Source organism: Moschus berezovskii, chromosome 13 (genome assembly GCF_049115385.1).
Source record: "Moschus berezovskii isolate FMDL1 chromosome 13, NW_MosBer_1.0, whole genome shotgun sequence".
Taxonomy (NCBI): Eukaryota; Metazoa; Chordata; class Mammalia; order Artiodactyla; family Moschidae; genus Moschus; species Moschus berezovskii.
The window spans coordinates 35,090,595-35,113,479 of NC_142472.1; positions in this window are offsets into that span (position 1 = coordinate 35,090,595).

Below are 22,885 nucleotides of genomic sequence, written 5' to 3' on the forward strand. Positions count from 1 at the left end.
TTTCCCAAGCTTTACCCTCTTTTTCCTTCATTACTGACCACAGAGTCACAGCATTATGTGACAAATCAGAAGGAGACCTGGGGTCAATCACTGGGTTGGGAAGATCCCCTGGAGGAGGGCATGACAACCCACTCCAGTATTCTTGCCTGGAGAATCCCCATGGACAGAAGAGCCTCATGGGTTGTAGTACATAGGGTTGCAAAGAGTCAGACATGGCTTAGCAACTAAGCACAGCACATTCAGCGTTAGGTGACAAATCAGGAGCAAAGCCAGAACCAGAACCTTCTGATATTAGAGTCTCTTCCCTGTGTACTGCCAGCTGAAGTGAGCATCCATGTTTGGCTACAGTCAAGCAAACAAAGCTTTGGGGAAATGGTGATGAACTTCATGAAAGGCAGCAATTTCCCTCAGCTCTCAACATTTTCAGAGGCAGCTTAGAATTCTTATTCCCTCTTGCAGAGCAGTGCCCAGCTTCCACAGCCAGAAAAGCATTCAACTTTTCACAGCCTTCATTCTCAGGGTCTGTATAGTAAATAAGAGAAAAGCTCTGAGCTTAATTGGAGCTTCTTTTGTAAAGCAGAAGGTAAGGGTCACTTAAATGTCAAAACATTTTCCAGTGATCTGAGCAACTTACCTTTCCCTAATGCAATTGCCAAATTTTTCAACATGACATTTGCATTATAGAAAGACTTGCAGGGAATTAGAAATTACACCAGGTTAGATTTTTTATCCCCTGCAATGATGGAAATAGGAAATTCCCACAGAGGTTTTGCAAATATTTTGTTTTGGTTTCTTTCAATTATTATTATTATATTTTGCTGAAAGTTGGTTTTGAAGTTTTTTCTTCTCCTTCCATGAACTATACTTTCTTTTCCAATATAGAAAATGATATCATCAGAGTACAAATTTCAACAAATTACAGAATCAAATTTTTTATCTTAAGTTAATATTCACTGTGGTTCAGATGGTAAAGAATCTGTCTGCAATGCAGGAGACCTGGGTTTGATCCCTATGTTTGGAAGATCCCCTGGAGAAGGGAATGGCAACACACTCCAGTATTCTTGCCTGGAGAATTCCATCAACAGAAGCCTGGTAAGCTACAGTCTATGAGACTGCATAGTTGGACACAACTGAGCGATTAACACACACACATTCAATAAAATTAATAACCAAACTGACATCAAAGTGATATTCATGGAGATATTTTAATGGGTGGTAACATAGGCACTATTTGTTTTGCTATTTTAATTAATGGTTATTTGTATGCCTTTTGAAGATGCTTTTGTTTTTTTATTTTATTTTTTTATTTTACAATATTATATTGATTGGTTTTGCCATACATAGACATGAATTCGCCCCGGGTTTACACAAGTTCCAACTCCTGAACCCCCCTCCCACCTCCCTCCTCCCCTTATCCTCCCTCTGGGTCATCCCCGCATGCCAGCCCCGAGCATCCTACAACATGCAAGGACCCCGAACTAGTGATTCGTTTCACATATGACAACATACGTTTTTCAATGCCATTCTCCCAAATCATCCCACCCTCACCCTCTCCCATAGAGTCCCAAAGACTGTTTTATACATCTGTGTCTCTTTTGCTGTCTCGTATACAGGGTTATCATTTGCATCTTTCTAAATTCCATATATATGCGTTAGTATACTGTATTGGTGTTTTTCTTTCTGGCTTACTTCACTCTGTATAATAGGCTCCAGTTTCATCCACCTCATTAGAACTGATTCAAATGTATTCTTTTTAATGGCTGAATAATACTCCGTTGTGTATATGTACCAAAGCTTTCTTATCCATTTGTCTGCAGATGGACATCTAGGTTGCTTCCATGTCCTGACTATTATAAGCAGTGCTGCAATGAACATTGGAGTACACGTGTCTCTTTCAATTCTGGTTTCCTCGGTGTGTATGCCCAGGAGTGCGATTGCTGGATCATAGGGCAGTTCTATTTCCAGTTTTTTGAGGAATCTCCACACTGTTCTCCATAGTGGCTGTACTAGTTTGCATTCCCACCAACAGTGTAAGAGGGTTCCCTTCTCTCCACATCCTCTCCAGCATTTATTGCATGTAGACTTTTGGATAGCAGCCATTCTGACTGGTGTGAAATGGTATCTCATTGTGGTTTTGATTTGCATTTCTCTGATGATGAGGGATGTTGAGCATTTTTTCACGTGTTTGTTAGCCATCTCCATGTCTTCTTTGGAGAAATGTCTGTTTAGTTCTTTGGCCCATTTTTTTATTGGGTCATCTATTTTTCTGGAATTGAGCTGCAGGAGCTGCTTGTATATTTTGGAGATTAATCCTTTATCCGTTGCTTCATTTGCTATTATTTTCTCCCATTCTGAAGGCTGTCTTTTCACCTTACTCATAGTTTCCTTTGCTGTGCAGAAGCTTTTAATTTTAATTAGGTCCCATTTGTTTATTTTTGCTTTTATTTCCAATATTCTGGGAGGTGGGTCATGGAGGATCCTGCTGTGATTTATGTCGGAGAGTGTTTTGCCTATGTTCTCCTCTAGGAGTTTTATAGTTTCCGGTCTTACATTTAGCTCTCTAATCCATTTTGAATTTATTTTGGTGTATGGTGTTAGGAAGTGTTCTTGTTTCATTATTTTACAGGTGGCTGACCAGGTTTCCCAGCACCACTTGTTAAAGAGACTGTCTTTTCTCCATTTTATATTCTTGCCTCCTTTGTCAAAGATGAGGTGTCCATAGGTGCGTGGATTTATCTCTGGGCTTCCTATTTTGTTCCATTGATCTATATTTCTGTCTTTATGCCAGTACCATACTGTCTTGATGATTGTGGCTTTGTAGTAGAGCCAGAAGTCCGGCAGGTTAATTCCCCCAGTTCCATTTTTCTTCCTCAAGATTGCTTTGGCTATTCGAGGTTTTTTGTATTTCCATACAAATTGTGAGATTATTTGTTCTAGTTCTGTGAAAAATATCTTTGGTAGCTTGATAGGGATTGCATTGAATGTATAAATTACTTTGGGTAGTATACTCATTTTCACAATATTTATTCTTCCAATCTATGAACATGGTATATTTCTCCATCTATTAGTGTCCTCTTTGATTGCTTTCAGTAGTGTTTTATAGTTTTCTATGTACAAGTCTTTTGTTTCCTTCAGTTCAGTTCAGTTCAGTTCAGTCGCTCAGTCGTGTCCGACTCTCCGCGACCCCATGAATCACAGCACGCCAGGCCTCCCTGTCCATCACCAACTCCTGGAGTACACTCAAACTCATGTCCACAGAGTCGGTGATGCCATCCAGCCATCTCATTCTCCGTCGTCCCCTTCTCCTCCCACCCCCAACCTTTCCCAGCATCAGAGTCTTTTCCAGTGAGTCAAATTGCATGAGGTGGCCAAAGTATTGGAGTTTCAGCTTTAGCATCAGTCCCTCCAATGAACATCCAGGATTGATCTCCTTTAGAATGGACTGGTTGGATCTCCTTGCAGTATAAGGGACTCTCAAGAGTCTTCTCCAACACCACAGTTCAAAAGCATCGATTCTTCGGCGATCAGCTTTCTTCACAGTCCAACTCTCACATCCATACATGACCACGGGAAAAACCATTGCCTTGACTAGACGGACCTTGGTTGGCAAAGTAATGTCTCTGCTTTTTAATATACTATCAAGGTTGGTCATAACTTTCCTTCCAAGGAGCAAGCGTCTTTTAATTTCATGGCTGCAATCAGCATCTGCAGTGATTTTGGAGCCCAAAAAAATAAAGTCTGACACTGTTTCCACTGTTTTTCCATCTATTTCCCATGAAGTGATGGGACCAGAGGCCATGATCTTTGTTTTCTGAATGTTGAGCTTCAAGCCAACCTTTTCACTCTCCTCTTTCACTTTCATCAAGAGGCTTTTGAGTTCCTCTTCACTTTCTGCCATAAGGGTAGTGTCATCTGCATATCTGAGGTTATTGATATTTCTCCCAGCAATCTTGATTCCAGCTTGTGCTTCTTCCAGCCCAGCGTTCCTCATGATGTATTCTGCATATAAGTTAAATAAGCAAGGTGACAATATACAGCCTTGACGTACACCTTTTCCTATTTGGAACCAGTCTGTTGTTCCATGTCCGGTTCTAACTGTTGCTTCCTGACCTGCATACAGGTTTCTCAAGAGGCAGGTTAGGTGGTCTGGGATTCCCATCTCTTTCAGAATGTTCCACAGTTTATTGTGATCCACACAGTCAAAGGCTTTGGCATAGTCAATGAAGCAGAAATAGATGTTTTTCTGGAACTCTCTTGCTTTCTCCATGATCCAGCGGATGTTGGCAATTTGATCTCTGGTGCCTCTGCCTTTTCTAAAACCTGCTTGAACATCTGGGAGTTCACGGTTTACATACTGCTGAAGCCTGGCTTGGAGAATTTTGAGCATGACTTTACTAGCGTGTGAGATGAGTGCAATTGTGCGGTAGTTTGAGCATTCTTTGGCATTGCCTTTCTTTGGGATTGGAATGAAGACTGACCTCTTCCAGTCCTGTGGCCACTGCTGAGTTTTCCAAATCTGCTGGCATATTGAGTGCAGCACTTTCACAGCATCATCTTTCAAGACTCGAATAGCTCAACTGGAATTCCATCACCTCCACTAGCTTTGTTCATAGTGTTGCTTTCTAAGGCCCACTTGACTTCACATTCCAAGATGTCTGGCTCTAGGTCAGTGATCACGTTATCATGACTATCTTGGTCGTGAAGATCTTTTTTGTACAGTTCTTCTGTGTATTCCTGCCACCTCTTCTTAATATCTTCTGCTTCTGTTAGGTCCATACCATTTCTGTCCTTTATCGAGCCCATCTTTGCATGAAATGTTCCCTTGGAATCTCTAATTTTCTTGAAGAGGTCTCTTGTTTTTCCTATTCTGTTGTTTTCCTCTATTTCTTTGCATTGATCACTGAGGAAGTCTTTCTTATCTCTCCTTGCTATTCTTTAGAACTCTGCATTCAGATGCTTATATCTTTCCTTTTCTCCTTTGTTTCCTTAGGTAGATATATTCCTAAGTATTTAATTCTTTTCGTTGCAACAGTGAATGGAATAGTTTCCTTAATTTCTCTTTCTATTTTTTCATTATTAGTGTATAGGAATGCAAGGGATTTCTGTGTGTTGATTTTATATCCTGCAACGTTACTGTAATCATTGATTAGCTCTAGTAGTTTTCTGGTAGAGTCTCTAGGGTTTTCTGTGTAGAGGATCATGTCATCAGCGAACAGTGAAAGTTTTATTTCTTCTTTTCCAATTTGGATTCCTTTTATGTCTTTTTCTGCTCTGATTGCTGTGGCCAAAACTTCCAGAACTATGTTGAATAGTAGTGGGGAGAGTGGGCACCCTTGTCTTGTTCCTGACTTTAGGGGAAATGCTTTCAGTTTTTCACCATTGAGGATAATGTTTGCTGTGGGTTTGTCATATATAGCTTTTATTATGTTGAGGTATGTCCCTTCTATTCCCACTTTCTGGAGGGTTTTTATCATAAATGGATGTTGAATTTTGTCGAAGGCTTTCTCTGCATCTATTGAGATAATCATATGATTTTTATTTTTCAGTTTGTTAATGTGGTGTATTACGTTGATTGATTTGCGGATATTGAAGAATCCTTGCATTCCTGGGATAAAGCCCACTTGGTCATGATGTATGATCTTCTTAATATGTTGTTGGATTCTGATTGCTAGAATTTTGTTAAGGATTTTTGCATCTATGTTCATCAGTGATATTGGCCTGTAGTTTTCTTTTTTTGTGGGGTCTTTACCAGGTTTTGGGATTAGGGTGATGGTGGTCTCATAGAATGAGTTTGGAAGTTTCCCTTCCTCAGCAATTTTCTGGAAGAGTTTGAGTAGAATAGGTGTTAGCTCTTCTCTAAATTTTTGGTAGAATTCGGCTGTGAAGCGGTCTGGACCTGGGCTTTTGTTTGCTGGAAGATTCTTGATTACAGCCTCTAGTTCCGTACTTGTGATGGGTCTGTTCAGATTTTCTATTTCTTCCTGGTTCAGTTTTGGAAAGTTGTACTTTTCTAGGAATTTGTCCATTTCTTCCAGGTTATTCATTTTTTTGCCATATAATTGCTGATAGTATTCTCTAATAATCCTTTGTATTTCTGTGTTGTCAGTTGTGATCTCTCCATTTTCATTTCTAATTTTATTGATTTGGTTCTTCTCCCTTTGTTTCTTGATAAGTCTGGCTAGTGGTTTGTCAATTTTATTTACCTTCTCAAAGAACCAGCTTTTGGCTTTGTTGATTTTTGCTATGGTCTCTTTTGTTTCTTTTGCATTTATCTCTGCCCTAATTTTTACAATTTCTTTCCTTCTACTGACCCTGGGGTTCTTCATTTCTTCCTTTTCTAGTTGCTTTAGATGTAGAGTTAGGTTATTTAGTTGACTTTTTTCTTGTTTCTTGAGGTGTGCCTGTATTGCTATGAACTTCCCCCTTAGCACTGCTTTTACAGTGTCCCAGAGGTTTTGGGTTGTTGTGTTTTCATTTTCATTCATTTCTATGCATATTTTGATTTCTCTTTTGATTTCTTCTATGATTTGTTCATTATTCAGCAGCATGTTGTTCAGCCTCCATATGTTGGCATGTTTAATAGTTTTTCTCCTGTAATTGAGATATAATCTTACTGCATTGTGGTCAGAAAAGATTCATGGAATGATTTCAACTTTTTTGAATTTACCAAGGCTAGATTTATGGCCCAGGATGTGATCTATCCTGGAAAAGGTTCCATGTGCACTTGAGAAAAAGGTGAAATTCATTGTTTTGGGGTGAAATGTCCTATAGATATCTATTAGGTCTAACTGGTCTATTGTATCATTTAAAGTTTGTGTTTCCTTGTTAATTTTCTGTTTAGTTGATCTATCCATAGATGTAAGTGGGGTATTAAAATCTCCCACTATTATTGCATTATTGTTAATTTCCCCTTTCACACTTGTTAGTAATTGTCTTACATATTGCGGTGCTCCTATGTTGGGTGCATAAATATTTATAATTGTTATATCTTCATCTTGGATTGATCCTTTGATTATTATGTAGTTTCCTTCTTTGTCTCTTTTCACAGCCTTTGTTTTAAAGTCTATTTTATCTGATATGAGTATTGCTACTCCTGCTTTCTTTTGGTCTCTATTTGCATGGAATATCTTTTTCCAGCCCTTCACTTTCAGTCTGTATGTGTCCCTCATTTTGAGGTGGGTCTCTTGCAGACAACATATATGGGGGTCTTGTTTTTGTATCCATTCAGCCAGCCTTTGTCTTTTGGTTGGGGCATTCAACCCATTTACGTTTAAGGTAATTATTGATAAGTAGGATCCCATAGCCATTTTCTTTATTGCCTTGGGTTCGAGTTTATACACCCTTTCTGTGTTTCCTGTCTAGAAAAGATCCTTTAGCATTTGTTGGAGAGCTGGTTTGGTAATGCTGAATTCTCTCAGCTTTTGCTTGTCTGTAAAGCTTTTGATTTCTCCTTCATATTTGAATGAGATCCTTGCTGGGTACAGTAGTCTGGGCTGTAGGTTATTTTCTTTCATCACTTTAAGTATGTCTTGCCATTCCCTCCTGGCCTGAAGAGTTTCTGTTGAAAGATCGGCTGTTATCCTTATGGGAATCCCCTTGTGTGTTATTTGCTGTTTTTCCCTTGCTGCTTTTAATATTTGTTCTTTGTGTTTGATCTTTGTTAATTTGATTAATATGTGTCTTAGAGTATTTCGCCTTGGGTTTATCCTGTTGGGGACTCTCTGGGTTTCTTGGACTTGGATGATTATTTCTTTCCCTATTTTAGGGAAGTTTTCAACTATTATCTCCTCAAGTATTCTCTCATGGTCTTTCTTTTTGTCTTCTTCTTCTGGGACTCCTATGATTCGAATGTTAGAGCATTTAACATTGTCCCAGAGGTCTCTAATATTGTTCTCATTTCTTTTAATTTGTTTTTCTTTTTTCCTCTCTGTTTCATTTATTTCTACAATTCTATCTTCTAGCTCGCTTATCCTGTCTTCTGCCTCTGTTATTCTACTGTTTGTTCCCTCCAGAGTGTTTCTGATCTCATCTATTGCATTATTCATTGTATATTGACTCTTTTTTATTTCCTCTAAGTCCTTCTTAAACCTTTCTTCCATCTTCTCAATCCTTTTCTCCAGGTTATTTATCTGTAACTCCATTTTGCTTTCAAGATTTTGAATCATTTTCACCACCAAAATTTGAAATTCTTTATCAGGTAGATTCCCTATATCTTCCTCTTTTGTTTGTGTTGGTGGGCATTTATCTTGTTCCTTTACTTGCTGGTTATTTCTCTGCCTCTTCATCTTGCTTATAATGCTTTGCTTGGGGTGGCCTTTCCCTCTTCTGCCCATTTGTGGAGATCTCTTTATTATGTAGTTTCCTCTCTGTGTGTGGGGTTAGACAGGTGACTTGTCAAAGTTCCCTGGTTATGGAAGCTTGTGTCGGTGTTCTGGTGGGTGGAGCTGGATTTCTTCTCTCTGGAGTGCAATGAAGTGTCCAGTAATGAGTTATGAGATGTCAGTGGGTTTGGAGTGACTTTGGGCAGCCTGTATATTGAAGCTCAGGGCTAGTTTCCTGTTACTGGAGAATTTGCGTGGTATGTCTTGCTCTGGAACTTGTTGACCCTTGGGTGGTGCTTGGTTTTAGTGTAGGTATGGAGACGTTTGATGAGCTCCTATTGATTAATGTTCCCTGGAGTCAGGAGTTCTCTGGTGTTCTCAGGATTCGCGCTTAAGCCTCTTGCCTCTGGTTTTTGGTCTTATTCTTGGAGTAGCCTCTAGACGTCTCTATCTGTCATTTCCAAGGTGGTTCCCTCTGTTTTAGCTTCTGTTTGCTGGTCTCTTCAGTGTCTAATTTCCACCCTGATACTAGGGGGTGGGTGGACACTTTTTAAGGCTCAGTTGTTCAGTCCTGTTCTGGGAAGGGAGGAACACTGCAGTCGAATATCTCTGGTGTCTTGGGGAGTGCTCGCAGCGTCTCGGCCACACTGGGTTTGCCCCTGCTCACAGCATGTATGCTGTCCCAGTCTACACAGCACAGGCTCTAGGTTGCTCTGCCGGGAACTGTCCGAGGCCGGCGCCGGGTTGTATGCACTTCTCAGGTCTGAGCGGCTCAAGTTCAGGTTCTCAGGTACTCCACAAAGGCGCAGACTTGGTTGGGCCTGCGTTTTGTGCCTTCCCCGGTCCGAGCAGCTCAGGGGACCAGGTGTTTGGCGAGCGCGGTCTCTGCGACTTATCGCCTCCCCAGTCCCCGCCACTCAGTTTTCTGGGGGTACAACCGGCGCACCTTCTCAGGGGGATATCGACCGGCCCGAGCCCAAGAAGTCCTGAATAGCAACAAGCCTGTCTGCAGTTTTTATCAGATGCCTTTCTGGGGCCGCGGTTGCCCGCTCCGGCTCTGGCTGCGCTCCCTGCCTGTCTCGGCGGGGAATAGGGGATGGGCCGACTGCAGCCGGCTTGCTCTGCTCAGTCCTTTATTCTGTGAGCGGGGCTGGCCGAGTCGTAGGTTAGAGCTTTCCGCCTTTTCGTGGGGAAGCTATCCCACAGTCTGCTTTGCTCTCCCCAGTTCTCTCAAATTGTTCTCGCGGCATTCAAGCCCAGTCCTCTCTCTAAGCAGTTCAGCCGGCTCCTCCCTGCCCAGCCCCCGCTTGCTAATGGTGTATGCAGGCGTCTGCGCTGCTTCTCCGCTGGGAGTTACCATTTGGTGGGTAATCTGTGGGTTTTTAAAAAATCTTAAAAAAAAAGAGGGTTATGTGGCCCTCTGAGCTTCCAAGGCTCACCACAGATTCGCCAGTGAGAGTGTTTCCTGGTGTTTGGAAAGTTCTCTCTTTTTAAAGCCTCCCTTCCCGGGACGGAGCTCCGTCCTTACTTCTTTTGTCTCGCTTTTTATCTTTTATGTTTTTTCCTACCTCCTTTCGAAGACAATGGGCTGCTTTTCTGGGTGCCTGACGTCCTCTGCCAGCATTCAGAAGTTGTTTTGTGGACTTTACTCCGCGTTCAAATGTTCTTTTGATGAATTTGTGGGGGAGAGAGTGGTCTCGCCGTCCTATTCCTCCGCCATCTTGTTCCTTCTCTCTGAAGATGCTTTTGAACTGTGGTGGTGTTGGAGAAGACTCTTGAGAGTCCCTTGGACTGCAAGGAGATCCAACCAGTCCATTCTAAAGGAGATCAATCCTGGATGTTCATTGGAGGGACTGATGCTAAAGCTGAAACTCCAATACTTTGGCCACCTCATGCAATTTGACTCACTGGAAAAGACTCTGATGCTGGGAAAGGTTGGTGGCGGGAGGAGAAGGGGACGACGGAGAATGAGATGGCTGGATGGCATCACCGACTCTGTGGACATGAGTTTGAGTGAACTCCGGGAGTTGGTGATGGACAGGGAGGCCTGGTGTGCTGTGATTCATGGGTCGTGGAGAGTCGGACACGACTGAGCGACTGAACTGAACTGAACTGAACCTTGTGTATTGAAAGAGGACAGTGAGTTTAGCCAAACTTTACTGTTTCAGGTCTTGATCATTCAAGGTAGTGTTATTTTGAAAACTTAAATTTTAGCTTGCTTGGTAAAAATACTTTTCATAAAGTAAATTTATAGTATAAACATAGTGCCAGGGAAAATGGTTAAAATGCTTAATTAAGTCTCTCATTTCCTTGTCAGAGAAACCCTATAAGATAGGCATTATTTCCCACTGTAAACTCCTTTTACACTTGAGACAAGAGGGTGGCAGAGAGGTTGAGAACTTAAGATCGCACAGCTACTGTTGGGCTCAGTTGGAAAGTGAACCCCAATTTTCCTGACTTCACGCCTGTGTTATTTTCTTTGCCAAGATGCATCCAACAACAACATCAACAGTTTATTTATTAATTAATTTACTCCTCAAACATTTATTGAGTCCGTATAACACAGAAGGCTCTGGCAGTATCAAAATGAACAAGATTCAGGATCCAGTCCCTTGCTGGGGCTTAGGAGATGATTACAGAATAATGTGGCCACCTCTGTCACAGAGTTCTGTACACAAAGTAACCACAAAAGACACACTTATTTGCTAATAATGAATTTTACTTATTGCTCTACCAAAGTTGTACTGTTGGCATTCTTTGAGTTGCTTTGTGTGATTCAAATAAAACAACTGCATTTCTTTAATAGCTGTGAGTAGCTCAGATTATACTATTTAAGGTTGGCCATTCACCGAGTAGCCTAATGTTTTACCTTATTTACTTTGATGATTTCTGAGAGAGAGATATTATAGAACTTTTTGTAGCTTTCAGGTACTGCTTTCATATACATTGGTACATGCAAAGGAGGAACATTTATTTGAAAAAAAAAAAGCCTGTTTTCACACATTATAGTAAATTATTTCACTACCTATAAACTGGATAAAAGAGTTGCACTGAATACTCAGGGTTGTAAATAGGATAAAATTAGATAACATATGCAAAATTATTTGGGAAGCTCTATCAGATAAATGTTGTGGCTCCAGTAAAAGTAAACTTATGTGCTATAAAATATGTAGTTCAAAATTGCAAAGTATGTGGAGTGGTTTGAATATCCTAAAGGACTTTATTTTTGAAACAAATTCTACTTGATTAAACATCTTAGTGGTGTAATGGTTTCCTCTAAAATATTTGTTTTATGGGTTGAGGTGTCAAAATTTCTTATAGTAGGACACACTTGCCCTTCCTTTATGAAGCACATCTATTTTAATAGACTTTTGTTTTGGGTAATACCTCTGGGCTTCCCTGGTGACTCAGATGGGAAAAAAAATACAAACCTCCTGCCAATGCGGGAAACCCAGGTTCAATCACTGGATTGGGAAGATACCCTGGAGAAGGAAATGGTTATGCACTCCAGTATTCTTGCCTGGAGAATTCCACGGACAGAAGAGACTGGTGGGCTACAGTCCATAGGGTCACAAAGAGTCAGATATGACTGAGTAGCTAACTCGTTCACTTTCTTCTCTCTTTCAGTGCAATAGAAGCCAGTTTGATCCTTGTGTATTTGTTTTTGCTAGAAGTCCAGTGTTTTTCAGATGACAGCAAAAACAAGTGAAAGCATTTAGCACAACCAGAGTCAAAGTCCGAAAGCTTTTTAAAGTCAAGTGTTGAACTTTCCACAAAGCCGGACCCCTGGCCGTGAGAATAGCGCTGATCAACAGTGTTGTCATCGTCCCAGATCTGTCATACTGTACTTAAATGCTGTTACAACTTGCTACAGAAAGTGCATCAGCCTCAAATGTTGAAGTTTGAGTTCTGCCTGCTGCACGAGTTTCAAACAAGCACACAAAAGGCAACAGGCTTGTGTTGTCAGCACCTACAAGTGCAGCATGAAGCTGCTGAAGGAGTGGGTAGTTATTGATCTTGGAGAGATTGGAGGGCTGATCGAAAACTGTTTGAGGGTGAGATGGTATCTGTAGGTGGAGCTGGCTGGTGTTCGAAAGTTACTGCCGGAGCTGTTGTTTGCCTCTGGGAGTATATCAATACTTCTTCCTAATTCGAATTACTATTTCCGAACACTATAAAAAAGAGAGTCAATTTTGTGTAGGCTGCCTGGGAAAAAGAATGTAAAACACCCTATGGGTGATTAGGATTATAAAATTACTACATAGAATACATTAAAAAATGAGGGGGAAGTCGGGGGACAGGGGAAAGCTGTTCTTCTATTTCCAGATAAATGGCAGAGTTTGGCAATAAAATTTCATTGCTCATGAAGTTAGAGTGCCTTGCTATAATAGTTCTAAGACAGGCTTAGAATGACCCAGCTAAAGTCTTTAAACCATAGTCACCATCCAAGAAAAATGGAAGGCAGGAAGAGAAATACTGGAATCTCAGGTTTGAGAGTCGTACCTCTCAAACTGCAGAGGTTAACTCTGCTTCCAAAATTTTTTTGAGATCTTCATTTTGCCATCATATTACTTGTTAAGTTTTAAGGTTTTCTTTTTTTCTCTCTCAGTATTCTTAGATGTATAGAATTGTGCTTTACTTTGTGGATTGAGTATAGTACTATCACACCTCCCTGACCGCTTCAATTATAGTTTACTCAAAGCTCATCTCTGCTTAGTGCAGTATTTTTGCTTATCCTGAGTTATTATTATTTTTTTTTTACTTTTTGTTTATCTTAACTTCTCTCTTTCACGTTGAAAACTTTCCTCAAATGACTAATGATTCTTGACTTCCACTCATTTTCAAGAATGAGTCAATAAATGGTTGGTCAGTCACTATGCGTAAATGGGAAGGGTTTATCAATGAATGGCTTTTGTATTGACTGACCCCACACCACGTCTTCTCTTGGTTTGGTCATTTTCCCATTTGAAAGGTATAAACCTCTCCATCAGCATTTTGGAGGAAGTGAGCAGGGCTCTCACTACTCACTTAATGCCCATATTTTTCAATATAATACACTGATCCTCAGTTCTGCTATGCGTTGAGCTCAGAATCTCTCTAGTTAACTCTTTTAGAGAGTAAACCTCTCTCCTCTGTTGCGGTGGGAGAGACCCCAAGGGTTTTAAATGAATTTTGTGCAGGTTTTCAATTTATTCTCTTGTTTTTATAGCCCATATGAACTTCCACTCTCACATAACAAGGTGCCTCAATTCCTGAGCTTTTCTGTGGATCATTCTGTCTTTTTCCTGCTACTGGTGGTGGGTTACTTTTCTCAGCTCTATGTCATCAATTACCTCTTATCCAATACCTTTCTAGTTTCCAAAGTTGTTTTGCTATTGTCTTCTTTCTTGTTCTCTTTTTCTTTGTGGATTTATACCCTTAAAAACAAACAAACAACTCTCTGTACTGTTATCTAGTGGGAAGGAACTAATGAATACTATGTGTAAGTGGTCTCAGTGCTTTTAATATTGCTTTAAAAAAATTTGGTTGTAAAAATAATGTGTGTTGTTTTGGACAACTTTTACAATTACAAAATATAATCAAAATAATCCAGGATCCTACTTTCTGTAGGTAGTTAACATTTTGGTTATTTCCTTGAAGTCATTTTTTTCTGGAATTATTTTTTACATAATTGAGACCATTTTGTGGTTATAATTTTTACTCAATATTATAAAGATTTTCCATGTTATTAAAAAAATTTGTAAACATTATTTTTATAAGCTCCATGATGTTGATTTTAATATACCACACTTTATGTAGACATGTCTGTTACTGGGCATTTGGGATGTCTCCTTTTTTACAATATTTTAAACATATTAAGGAATGAAAATTTGTATACGAAGAGTTTTCTGTATTTGGAAATATTTTTAAGGACCAAATTCCAGGAAGAGAAATGACTGTCAAAAAATATAGACATTATTAGGGCCATTAACATACTGAGCCAGGCATTACATATTTTTAGCATTTGGTGGAAGTTAAATCAGCAGAATAGTGACCTGCCTATTCACAAGTATCGGTTATTTTCTTGTCTCTTACCATGTCATGAAGAAGCCAAAGGGTGGCTCGTGGCTATGCCTGGCTTTGCGTCAGTCTACATCCTCATTGCAAGATCCACCTCTGATGTCACTTATAGGCCTTGGGTCAGAGAATGAGTAGAAACTCTAAACCCATAGACTCTCACCTTCACTTCCCACACCTGACTCTGGCTTGGAATGCATGTGTGTAGATGTTCCAGCCTCTTCATCCAAAAGAATTCACACCTTCATTAGCTTCATCTTGGGCTTTTCTCAGGACTAGAGGTGTCTATGCTGGCAGTGCAGTTCATCTTCAGAAGGAAAGACTTGGGTTTTCTTTGGGCAGGAAATGTCAAGATTTTGGATGCCTAGAATGTTGTCTAGAATGTGAAGAGGAGAGCATGAGCTCTTCATAGGTGCTTCTCCTTGATCCATGAGCTCCTTGCCTTGTGGAGAGGAGGTGAAGTAATAGTGAGACCTCCAAATTGCAGGACCCATGGCAGGGACCCTAGGAACCTGAGTCTAATGGCAGTGTTACTGACAACCTCTGGCTCACTTACTCCAGGAGCAGTTCCCTCTAAACATGATCCAATTTAGCAAGAGATCACAGTGGGGTGGGGGCACACTAGGGAATGGGGACTGTGGTAGGAATATGGGGAGAAAAGAGTAGTATCTTGTTCATTTTTTTCTGAAGACGCAAAGATAGACCGTGGCTTTCCTGGTGACTCAGTTGGTAAAGAATCCGCCTGCAATGTGGAAGACCTGGGTTGGATCCCTGAGTTGGGAAGATCCCCTGGAGAAGGGAATTCTCCAGTATTCTTGCCTGGAGAATTCCAGGGACAGAGGGGTTGGGTGGGCTACTGTCCATGGGGTCACAAAGACTCAGACATGACTGAGCAACTTTTGCTTCAAGGATAGACCAATAATCTAACTCTGTTCCTGTATGTGAGTAAAAAATAGGTTCCACTTTGAGATACCATGGACTGTAGCCCACCAGGCTCCTCTGTCCATGGGATTCTCTAGGCAAGAATACTGGAGAATGCCCTTCTCCAGGATATCTTCCCAACCCAGGGATTGAACCTAGATCTCCTGCATTGCAGGTAGATTCTTTACTGCCTGAGCCATCAGGGAAGCCCAAATATAATACTACAGTGGGTTTAATTATGATGACACAAAGACATTAAGTATCAATCCTTGACACTTGTAAATAACTTAAATGATAAGAGGATACTTGTAGATGCAATTTAATTAAGGCTCTTGAGATAAGGAGGTTACCCTGAATTATCTGGGTGGTCCCTAAATGCCGTCACAAATATCCTTGTTAGAGAAGGGCAGAGGTAGATAATTCAGACAAGAGGATAAGGTTATGTTGAGACAGAGTAGAGATGTGTCTACAAGCCAAGGAATGCCAACAGACATCAGAAGCTGGAAGAGCCAAGGAAAGGATTCTCCCCTAGAGCCTTCAGGAGCATGTTGCTGCTGACACCTTGATTTTGGACTTTTGTCTCCAGAACTAAGGAAATGCGTTTCTGTTGTTTTAAGTCACACAGTTTGTGGTCATCTGTCATAGCAACCATGGGAAACTTATACAAGTACTATTAAATGAAAACTATCATTACCATTTTCCTTTTAAACTTTAATACATGAGTCTCAAGATATAGAAAACAAAATTCTTAGATCATTCTTTGTCTGGCCAAAGGTTTTCACAGAACACTGATTAATATTTTCATAGTCTGGAAAAACTATGTTACCTGAGATGATTAAGCTTCTCAGTTCCACTACCCTATGCAATGCAATATAGGTTAAAGACTAATGTTTTAAAATTAGATTTGGCTCAACTGTCGGCTCTCCCACTTACTAGATGTGTGATTTTAAAAATGTTCTTAACCTCTTACCTTGCAATACCGGAGATAAACTTGTTCTGGTACCATCTTCAGAGACACTTCAAAAGAAACCTGGGTCCATGAAGATCTCTCATGATCAAGTCTAAGCTTCATATATGTATTCCTTTATCACAGTACAATAAATCTCTGGGCATTCATAGATTATAGTGTGAAAAATATAATTTGTTCAGAATTTGAGTAATTTGGTTCATGTTAAAATTTGAATAGTTTAACATAGCACTTTGTAAAATGAAAGGAATGAATAGTAATAGTAGAAATGTAGACATTATGGCTGGCTCATGAGAATGATTTTTTTAGTCAGAATTGCATTTAATGTGTAAATTTCAAGCATCATGTATTGATAAATCAGCCCTTTCATATCAGTATTTCTTTCTGTCTCATTATCACAAGAGGGCAAGTGAGTGTAGTTATAAAAATAATGAAAAAGTAAGATTCACCTCCTTATATTGTTATGCAGTCTAGAAGGGTTTACACTTAGACCAAGGCTTATTTCCCTTTATGTGAAAGAGAAATCAATGGAAAACCACAATGGATAAACAGTCCCTATTACAGATCTTAAAAAGTGGAGTTGTGAATGGTTTCCATGAAGAGCAGCAGACCATCCCTAATTTACCACACTGGATTGAAGCCAACATTCACAGCTGCTCTTACTCTTCAACTCTGCAGAAGCAGCTTATCCAAGGAATTAGTCCTACTCAGTATTTCTTTAAGGGGTTGTGCTCCTTTTGAATGAGTCTGGAATTTTAAAATACTCGTTGCTAAATGCTCACTTTTACATTTAATCTTTTAAAAGCATTTGATGCCAGCTTTTGGAGGAATTGTAGACAGTGGGGTTGGGTCACAGGCTGATGATACTAACAGCTGTCACTGCTGTGGGAGTGTCATGAGGGATTACAAGATGAATTATCTGATATGTGGACCAGATGTGTTCTTGGTGGAGATATAACAGACAATTTTTTTCATTGTCATTGTTCCTAGTGGGAGATATAACAGCTGATTTTATTTCATTGTTCTATGGCCAGGGAATGAAGACACCGAGAAGCTGGAACTTGGTGATTGAGTGGCTGATCAGTTCAATATGTACAAAAGACAAGAACGTTTTGGCTGGTGCACTAGGGCATCAGGGCCAGTGCTATTCTGGTCAATGTTTCGCATTCAGCTCCCCGGAGAAAGATCCCCATTTGTAGTATTTGCTAATGTTTATGAAATAAACGGGCTTCCCAGGTGGTGCTAGCGGTAAAGAACCTGCCGTTCCAGTGCAGGAGACATGAGAGACACAGTTTTGATCTCTGAGTTGAGAAGATTCCCTGGAGGAGGAAATGGCAACCCACTCCAGTATTCTTGCCTGGAGAATCCCATGGACAGAGGAACCTGGCAGGCTACAGTCCATGGGGTTGCAAAGAGTTGGACATGAATGAAGCCAATTAGCATGCACGCACATGGAATGAATACTGCCTTTATGGCTGATTGTAAGCTGTACAGTGTGATGTCAACTGGCTCAAAAAATTTCTGAAAATCTGACATTTGTTTCTGACAAGCTGGTAAGAGCCAGATTCAGCACATCCTGGGCAAGATAAGGGCAGAAATATGCTGTGTGTGATGGAATCACCTATTATAAATGGAAGTGGTTTAGGTTTGTACAGTATAATAGCCAAAGGTCTTAGGGATATTTGGACAGTGGTAGGTCAGAAAACTATGTGGGATCTCTGTTCAGTCTTTGACCTTACACATGAGTTGTTGCAGGTAGCAACATTCTGAGCATGTGCAGGTGGGTGCAAGGTCATTGTGTGTTTTGTTGACCATGTGAATGACTCTGAGGACTGACAAGGGTAGCATCAGGAATTAAGTGTCTCTGTGGCTAGCGACAGTGTGTATTGTGTCCTGTTCTAATAGAACAAGGCACCGACTTCTTTTTGTGCCTCTAGGGACACCGGTAGGCACTCATATGCATTCTACTGCCATTAAGCATTTGTTCAGTCTGTGGGACTGTTTTGGGTTTTGCATCCAGATATACTCATGGTGCCGGAGAAGGCAATGGCAAGCCACTTCAGTACTCTTGCCTAGAAAATCCCATGGATGGAGGAGCCTGGCAGGCTGCAGTCCGTGGGGTCGCTAGGGGTCGGACACGACTGAGCGACTTCACTTTCACTTTTCACTTTCACACATTGGAGAAGGAAATGGCAACCCACTCCAGTGTTCTTGACTGGAGAATCCCAGGGAAGGGGTAGCCTGGTGGGCTTCCGTCTATGGGGTCACACAGAGTCTGACATTGACTGAAGTGACTTAGCAGCAGCAGCAGCAGCATACTCATGGTAAGGATTCCCTCTGCTTTACATGCTACTTTTGTTTCTGACAAAGGACATTAGTGTGACACTATTTGTCAACAAATAGTGAATTGTGACTGCCAGAACACATTGAATTCTTAACATTTTCAGGTTGTTCCAAGTGACAGAGGAAGGTCTTAACACATCTTCAAGGAGCACCAGGCCTTGGAACTCCAAGAAGCACCAGGCACTTTCTATGCCTTGAAGGTGCTATCACTGACCCCAGGTGTTTCCCTACACTGGAATTGACTGCACCATTGCACTCATCTCACACACTAGTAAAGCAATACTCAAAATTCTCCAAGCCAGGCTTCAGCAATATGTGAACCGTGAACTTCCAGATGTTTAAGCTGGTTTTAGAAAAGGCAGAGGAACCAGAGATCAAATTGCCAGCATCCACTGGATCATAGAAAAAGCAAGAGAGTTCCAGAAAAACATCTATTTCTGCTTTATTGACTATGCCAAAGCCTTTGACTGTGCAGATCACAATAAACTGTGGAAAATTATTCAAGAGATGGGAATACCAGACCACCTGACTTGCCTCTTGAGAAACCTGTATGCAGGTCAGGAAGCAACAGTTAGAACTGGACATGGAACAGACTGGTTCCAAATAGGAAAAGGAGTACATCAAGGCTGCGTATTGTCACCCTGCTTATTTAACTTATATGCAGAGTACATCATGAGGAACGCTGGGCTGGAAGAAGCACAAGCTGGAATCAAGATTGCCAGGAGAAATATCAATAACCTCAGATATGCAGATGATACCACCCTTATGGCAGAAAGTGAAGAGGAACTCAAAAGCCTCTTGATGAAAGTGAAAGAGGAGAGTGAAAAAGTTGGCTTGAAGCTCAACATTCAGAAAACAAAGATCCTGGCATCTGGTCCCATCACTTCATGGGAAATAGATGGAAAAACAGTGGAAACAGTGTCAGACTTTATTTTGAGGGGCTCCAAAATCACTGCAGATGCTTATTGCAGCCATGAAATTAAAAGACGCTTACTCCTTGGAAGGAAAGTTATGACCAACCTAGATAATATATTAAAAAGTAGAGGCATTACTTTGCCAACAAAGATCCATCTAGTCAAGGCTATGGTTTTTCCCATGGTCATTTATGGATGTGAGAGTTGGACTGTGAAGAAAGCTGAGCACCGAAGAATTGATGCTTTGAACTGTGGTGCTGGAGAAGACTCTTGAGAGTCTTGAGAGTCCCTTGGACTGCAAGGAGATCCAACCAGTCCATCCTAAAGGAGACCAGTCCTGGGTATTCATTGCAAGGACTGATGCTGAGGCTGAAGCTTCAATACTTTGGCCACCTCATGCGAAGAGTTGACTCATTGGAAACGACCCTGATGTTGGGAGGGATTGGGGATAGGAGGAGAAGGGAATGACAGGATGAGATGGCTGGATGGCATCACCGACTTGATGGACATGAGTTTGGGTGGACTCTGGGAGTTGGTGATGGACAGGGAAGCCTAGTGTGCTGCGATTCATTGGGTTGCCAAGAGTCGGACACGACTGAGAGACTGAAAAACTGAACTGAACTGAGATCCATTTTTTAGAGAAACAGGGAGAGGACAAATTCATTGGAGCCTTCTTGGATAGAATTCCTGGATAGAATGTTATACATGTCCATGCTGAGAGCAAACCAAAGAAGAGCCTCAGCAAAAGCCACCATGAGTGTTTGCACTGATCCTCTAGCACAAGGGTTGGCAAACCATGGCCTCCAGGTCAAATCCAACCCCCGTTCCTGTTTTTGTAAATTTTGATTGTAACAGGGCCGTGCCCATTCATGTGCGTATTGCCTGTGTCTGATGTGTGCTACAACTTGTGAAGAGATTGTACAGTCTGCAAAGCCAGCAACCTTTCCTATCTGGGTCTTTAAAAAGAATTGTTTCAGAGTTCCTCCTACTTCTCTGCCCCACACTTTTACTTTCCTGATTTTTCCGTTTCTGTGCTGTGATTATACAGTGAGCTAGAGGTGTTAGTTAACATTCTCATGGGAAACATATTGCAATAAGTAAGTGTATTCACTCAGCAAGCTGTACCCCTTAACTTTCCATGATGCTATATGTCAATTATATTTCAATTATTAAAAACGGAAGGAAGCAAATAGGATATGTTGGATGGCATATGTACCTTTTTATTCCTTGGGCTTTCAGTTCAGTTCAGTTCAGTCACTCAGTCGTGTCCGACTCTCCGTGACCCCATGAATCACAGCACACCAGGCCTCCCTGTCCATCACCAACTCCCGGAGTTCACTCAAACTCATGTCCATCGAGTCGGTGATGCCATCCAGCCATCTCATTCTCCATCGTCCCCTTCTCCTCCCACCCCCAACCTTTCCCAGCATCAGAGTCTTTTCCAGTGAGTCAACTCGTCACATGAGGTGGCCAAAGTATTGCAGTTTCAGCTTTAGCATCAGTCCTTCCAATGAACACCCAGGATTGATCTCCTTTAGAATGGACTGGTTGGATCTCCTTGCTGTCCAAGGGACTCTCAAGAATCTTCTCCAGCACCACAGTTCAAAAGCATCAATTCTTCGGTGATCAGCTTTCTTTATAGCCCAGCTCTCACATCCATACATAACCACTGGAAAAACCATAGCCTTGACTAGACAGACCTTGGTTGGCTAAGTAATGTCTCTACTTTTTAACCATGATGCTAATAAGAACAAAAGACTTCAAAAAATGATAAGTGATGGTCAATGTTAAATATGTAATTCTTCCTGTATTTAAATTTCCTTTTGAAAAGTATGAGAACTTGGATAGAGGAAACAAAAAGAAATATTAAAGAAATTTCTAAAACAGTTCCAATTTTAGAAGAAAGATTTTTCCTTACTTTTGAAAAGTTCCCCTTTCACAGCAATTGGAGAATAAACTATGTATCTCTGAGAAAATAGCATCCCTTTCCTTCTCTTTTTTTAGGGAAGATCTTTCTCAGCAATAGTTACCAGGTACGTTCTTGACAAGAGACATGGACATCGGCTACTTACTTCCACAATTTCTAAGGGAAAAACAAGTTTTTCACAAGTTCAGCCAAAGGGCAAAAGTTTCATTTTTTTGGACATAAGACAACCTCCAAATATTTGGATTAAGGTTGAATAACTGATTGTAGTATCTTCCTAGAGCGGTTATAATAAAGTACCATGAACGGAGCAGCTTGAAACAACAGAAATGTATTCTCTTACAGTTCTGGAGGCGAGACACCCATAACCAAGGTATTGGCAGGGAGCCACTAGAGGAATATGCCTCCTTGCCTCTTCCGCCTTCTGGTAGCCCCGAGCATGCCATCACTTACGGAAGTGTAGCCTCCATTCTTGCTCAGTCTTCACTTGGCAAACTTCTCTCTGTGCCTGAGTCCGTGTTTCCTTCTTTTTATAAGGACACCCATCATAGTGGATTAAGGGCCCATCCTAAGGACCTCATCTTAACTTGATTACAGCTCAGAGACCCTATTTCCAGATAAGGTCACATACATAGGTTTCAGGAGGGTTAAGACATCAGCATATCTTTTGGGCAGGACACAATTCAAGCTGTAACAGTGACCAAATATTTATGAACTGTGGATACAAAAGAATGAATTGAGGCAACCACATTCTCCATCTTAAGAATCTAAAATCTAAGCAAAATAGGAAGGTTTTTTTTTTTTTTTTTTTTTTTAAGGATGTCATGGATCAGGACTGTGACTAGCCAGAGCCTTGTGCAAACTGAAATTGTAGGAAGTAGGAAAGATATAAAAAGATGGAGAGAGTAGAAGAGAGATGATGTGTATTGTGAAAAAGGGATGAAGAAAGACAGATGGAAAATAAATGAATATTTTGCACAGCAGCTTCAATTCTTCAACTGAGCATCCTTATATTTAAGATACCTCTGCCCTTGGGATAACCCAAGTGGTTTTTTGTTACTTGGAAACAAAAGAACCAAATGCTAACGCCTGTTCATTGTCCACAAGATTCAGGCAGGAAGGCTCAGGTTGGGAGATCACAAGAGGGACAAGGAAGGAGAAAGTAAGGAACAAAATCTTCTGATTCCTTCCTTTCCTGTTTTGTTTGTGCCTTGTTGCCTGTCTTTGTTTTCTGCCATGGATTCTCGTAGAAGCATTTGTTTGTAAAATCACACTGACCTTCAAATCCAGCTAGGAAAAAGGATGAGGGAAAGCTCTTCTTGATATTACTTCCCTTTTTATTAAGTCAGGCATTGCTCATTCTCCTGGTCTCAGCTAGGCAAATAAAAAGATAAGGAAACACACACACACACACACATTCCATCCTTTTCACTTCTCA